The sequence below is a fragment of the Parus major genome, chromosome 1 (assembly GCF_001522545.3).
Source record: "Parus major isolate Abel chromosome 1, Parus_major1.1, whole genome shotgun sequence".
NCBI classification, from domain to species: domain Eukaryota; kingdom Metazoa; phylum Chordata; class Aves; order Passeriformes; family Paridae; genus Parus; species Parus major.
Genome location: NC_031768.1, coordinates 14874802 through 14880534, shown reverse-complemented (window position 1 = coordinate 14880534; position 5733 = coordinate 14874802).

Below are 5733 nucleotides of genomic sequence, written 5' to 3'. Positions count from 1 at the left end.
CAAAAAAACCCCAAAACCCCACAGTCCCTGGGTAATACATTTTAAAATGTGGTGAATCTCCCACAAGCTTCAAAGATTCACTACCGCCATCTCTTCTGGTAAACTTTTAGAAGTGACAGTGTTTTACATGCTGATACAATTCTTTCTTCCTACTTTTCCTTCAGTTCTAAACTTTATTCCTAATTTTCAAATGAGTATGTAAACACCAGAAAGACAAAAGTACCATTAAACTCCACCCAACCATCTGTATAGAACTTGATCTGCCAGACTGATAAAGCTAGAAACTGAGCATACAGAACAACCAATTCCTTATTCTTTCTGAGACTGGCTAAACAATCATACCTAAAAGCGTGAGAAAGACTGTGACAGCATGTCCTAGATCTTGCCTTAGGATAAGGAGGACTGCTGTAATTTCCAATGATGACATTCCTTTTGTTTAGTGGAAAGAAGTGTTCATCTAATGCACCTCCTAAAAATGACCCACGCAATAAGATTTCCTCACAGAGAAACACATCATGTGAAGGCAGCAGACACTCACCCCCAACAAGACTCCCAGTGCAACACCAGAATTGCAAAGTCATCTACACAGAATTTGTAAACATTGCTAAATCCAGGTTAAAGTCACCTCAACTAGACCCGCAGTATGGTTCCATACCAAAAGCAAGTTTTTTGTAGGATGGTATCAGGTAGCAAGCCTGTCTGTAGCAGAATTACTTGAATCAAGTGAAGCCCCTACAATTTCCAAGTCAGGCATCCAGGTGCTTCTGAAAAGACAGGTCATGATGGAGCAGTAGTTCCAGGACCGGGCTGCTTTGGGCTCTGAATTTCTCCAAGATGTTCTGCTGTACTTTGGGAGACACACTGTCACTATGAAAACATGAAGAATTATTTTTTTATCTAAGCAGCATTATTAGGTTCAGAGTGCTGCTTGTGTTTGTTACATTACAACAGTACGTGACTCATTGGAAGAGTTATCAGTAACTGTGCTTAGATAGTTTTTAAATATTAATGAGACTCCCACCTTTTATTTTCTTTCCCTTGACTTTTGGAACTGGCCTCAGACTTCCCTCTTGGGAGAAATGGCCTCAAGCCTGCTGCCAGCTCTCCTTTGATTCTACCCTTGAGATATTAGTGTTTTGACAAGTACAAAATTCTTTTACAAACCTGAAAAGAGTATCTTGAGACAAGTAACTCAAAAAATGACCAGAAATTGTATGGGATGTGCCAACTTGAACACATGTTCTTTCAGAAAGGGCATAAGTTTTTAACAACTTGCTCTCCTGAACAGAACCATCTTCTACCTCTTGACTTTCTCCAGCACGAAACAATAAATCATAAATTACTGCAATCATCTAGCTGCACAGAAGGGAACTGGAGCAAAGAGCCCAAAATCAGCAAGTCTCAAACAGCTAAAACCCTACAGGTAATAGCACAGACTGCGTAGAAGCAGTTAACTCTCCTGGAACAGACTATAAATGTGTGGACTGCTTTATGTGACTTTTTGGTGCCTTCCATCATTTCATGGAACAGATCATGGAAGAAACCCTATTCAGGACACACAAAAGGCAAATCAATACTAATAGTGCCCATCACCTGGGAACTGCTCTTCAATGCCTTTTACCTACAGTGAAGGAGATGTCATCCCCCACCACTTTCTGAGGGATTGCCTGACCAGCACCACAAACTTCTCAGAGGACAGAGAGACAAGCAGGTCTCATAGGCTGGGTCCCATGGCCAACACAAAGACTGACACTGACGTTTGCTGTAAAAACCACCCACATCACTATTCTCTCACTGTCCCCAAAAAAGATAAGAAGTAGCTCCAAGATTTTCACTGACTGCCTTCTAGGTAGGGATCAATCGGAAGCTGCAAGAGACATGCCAAAGTCTGTATTGCTGCAGCGTCTGTCAAGAAAGAAAAAGCGGGAATTGAGACTCTCAATAACAGGACAACTAAATATTTGATACAAATACAATCAAATTAAAAGCTCAGTTGCAATCCAGACTTCAAGTTCTTTTCTCCTTTTTTTTTTTTCCTTTTCTCTTAGGTCTGCAATACAGAAAATCATTTACACCATCCTTAAATGAAAAGTATAGAATTGGCAACTTCTCCACTGTGTAGGTTATAAGAACTTATTCAAAGGCTGTCCCATGCAGTGCCCACTCCAGCCACTGTCCACACAGAACACAAGCCTGGCATGTTCTTGCTCATGCATCTTCAAGGCAAATCCTATCACCTCCAACACTACATGTAAAGGAAAAAGTATAAAAGCAGAGAAACATCTCCCAACAAACCAGTCTCAATGTTTCTGAACCTGCAACAGGATTCCTGTAGACAAAGCTCGCTTGACAGGCTTCAGTAGCATCTTCACTGTTAACTCAGCTCTGCCAGCACATGGAGATGACTTCCATCTCAAGGCACACCACCTCAGGGAAGGACATGTGTGACAGCTTTGAAAGCTATGAGCTAGAACAGCTTAGTCAAGTTTAAGTCAAGGGCACACACCCAGCTGAGACAAATGGAACTTGGCTGAGGGATTTCTAAACCATTCCCTCTTTTAGACAACACAGCAGGTAACAGATCAATGCAAATGAGTGAGAGCAAAATTTCCATCCTCAGTTCTCTCACAGATCTCTGATACTCAACAACAGCTTTTTATGATTACAGATCCCTTCCCCTGGGGAAGGGACTCTTGGAGGACCTTCCACATCTCCAAGGATATGTTTTGAATCTCCACAACATTTTGTGGCAGGTCTGGAGCCACTGCAGTCTCACAGCCTAAATTCTCACTCACAGCCTAAATCCTCACCACCAACATTACCAAGGAGATAATCCTTTTTTACGTCCTCCATTTTTCATGCCATGCTATATTTCAGAAATTTCCAGATCTGGTCGACACCACTCCCCATGCAGCTGTGGCAGAGCAGCTGGGGATGGAGGCCAGCAATGGCAGGAGGCAGCACCACACTCCTGCTGAATGTGTCACCCCTCAAGGAAAGCAGCTTCAATGCTGCAGTTTATCTGAGAATGGGCCTCCCCAGCATTAGAAGCACCCCTTCAACCTACCAAAACCACATCCACTGCAGCTTTAGAAGTTGTCCTGCTCAGCTTTATCCCTTTTCTTTGGCACAAGCTGGGGAAGGCAGGCTTTAGACAGGCAGTATCCCAGTGCCAAGGACTGTTAACAGACAACCAGGCCTCACACAACTGATGTAACGGTGCCTTGCAGGGGAGCATGTGGGGATCACTCTCCTCTGCTTGCTACACAAATAGACAGAGATAAAAAAATGATTGTTCTCCCTCACAGGAGGATGAACACCTACTACAGAAAGTACAGGCCTAGCTCAAGCACACAGAATTTCTTAGTGGACCAACTAACAAATTCTAAGTAATTGCTTGAAACATATACAAAATGTTCCCCTGTGCCTGCATATTTGAGCAAAGGAATAAAAATAACTGAATAGTCTACAGAGCATATAACTTTTCAGTGAGTTCTCATTTAAAACTGACCCATTTAATTACACTAATTAGCAGGCAATGCCTCACCTTTGCAAAAGAACAGATTAGAATGCCAACTTGGAACGACTGAGCAGGATAAATCTGTATCACATAATAAATAAGGTATTTCACTTTCCAACTTCTTTTTTTTGCACAAAGAAAACCCAACCCATATTAGTGAGCAATTTCTATAATGTGTTGAATTAGAGGCCTTTAACACCTGCTCAGTACAGAGCTTCAAATGTTACAGAACCATACCCAGCCACATCTGCCGACCACTTTCTAAGGGGAGACCAGAAGCATGTTAAATCTGTTTGTGCCAGTCCTAGAGACAAACCATAACAACTTCCTGCCCACTGAAAGCTCTCCAAAATACACAAACCATGATGGAAACCTCTGCTTTTTCACCTTGGTGTCTCAAAACCACCAGAAAACCAAAGACCCTTAATTATTCAAAATCAGTGGTGCTGCAGCACAGCACTGCCAGGAGGCTTTCCCCAGACACAGCACAGAAATGCTTCTTTGCTGGAAGACTGGCATGTTTCCTTCCTTCCCTACAGACAGCAAGAACCTGCTGCCACCCGAGAGGAAAGGCAAACCTAACTGTGTGCAGCCACATCCCTCACCAGCTTCCCTGCAACACCAACCCAGCCTATGTTACCTCCTGAAAGGTGAACACCCACAAGCCAAGACTGCACCAAAATCAAGCCCATCTTGTCCCAGCACAGGCACATGGAGAGTTGGTTTGATGACTCTTACAAAAGTAGTGGCAGAAATACCAGTTCTTTCGCTGAAGGCAGATGTGGAGGAGTGCATGGACACTCAAGATAGACAGCGGTTTATCAGGATAACAGGGTGTGTCACTAAAGGAAGTTAATTAATTTCAGTTCACCTCATCAACACCAATATTAAAAACAAATCAAAAAAAGATCTGAAAAAATCCTCAAAGGGAAAGACCATGTTCCCTACTCCTCTCTGCCCAGCTCCATGTCAGGCTGCCAAAACAGGACATCCTTCACCAAAGATCCTTCCATGCCTTTTGCATATTTCTTCCCCTCCCTTCCTGGCATCCTCTTCCCTGTTCTTCCTCCAGCAATCCACACCCAGCAAGACTTTCACACAAGATTCACTTTTCCTTGAGGTCCACAAACACAAAGTAAGCAGGTAATTAAAATCTCCCAGCAATTTGAGCAGCCTTTGTTTTAAACCCTTATAACTGAGGAATCTAAACTATATTAATAAGTGACTTGGGGCATTTAAGAATGACAGCAGAAATTAAGTGTTGCTGTCCTAGGTGGAGTTGAGCCAAGTGAGGAGACTGCTATCGCCAGCTCCTTACGAGACATTACCACCCACTCAGATGTGTATGAAAAAAAATGTGTATAATCAACTAAATCACTTAAAGAAGTCTCAAGAAACCCACAGATTTGTTCAAATGGGCACCAATTCATCTTGCTTTGGCTTGACTCAATCTGGAAAATACATTAAGCTAAACCAGACATATCGAAACTGAGCTATGACTGTTACACAAAATCTGTACCGTTCTAAGTTTTTATAAAGACTTTAACCGGTGTGGTTCTGCGTGTGACAACATATAAATTACTGGAAACAGGTAGACTGTTGGTATTTATGCATTGCTCACCTCTAAGGTGTCCTTACAGTAACAGTGAGCAGCGACCTCAGCTCTGCGGTGTTGCCGGCCCAGAGGGTTCACAGCAACACGGCTGTTCTGGAACAGTCACGACTCGGGGGCACGGCCGACAGCCCCGCGGCGACCTGGGTGTGTGCCCCTGCCCTATGCTTTGTTCCTGGCCTTGCCAGACCTCCTGACGGCCCCCGCGCACCGCACCACGGCACACACGCTCTGTGCATACATGCACACATGCGGGGCGAGGCTGCTCCGGGTGCCGCTGCTCCGGGCTGCCCCGCCGCCAGCGGACCCAGGATGGCAGCGGCACAATCTCCGCCGAGCTCCCGTCCCCGCAGCTCCACTGCCAGCGGCCAGCAGCGCCCGGGCCAGAGCGGGGACCGAGGGCGGCAAACGCCATTCACCTACCCCGGGCTGGGCCGGGCCAGGCCGACCGCCGGCTCTCGGTGGGCGCGGCGGAAGGCGACGGAGTCCCGAGTACCCCGGGCCGCTCCTTCCCGGCTTGCAGGCGGCGCTGACGGGGACAATGACCCGGCTCCCCCTGCCCGCGGCACCGCGACACCGGCCCCCGCCCCCTCGCCGGGCC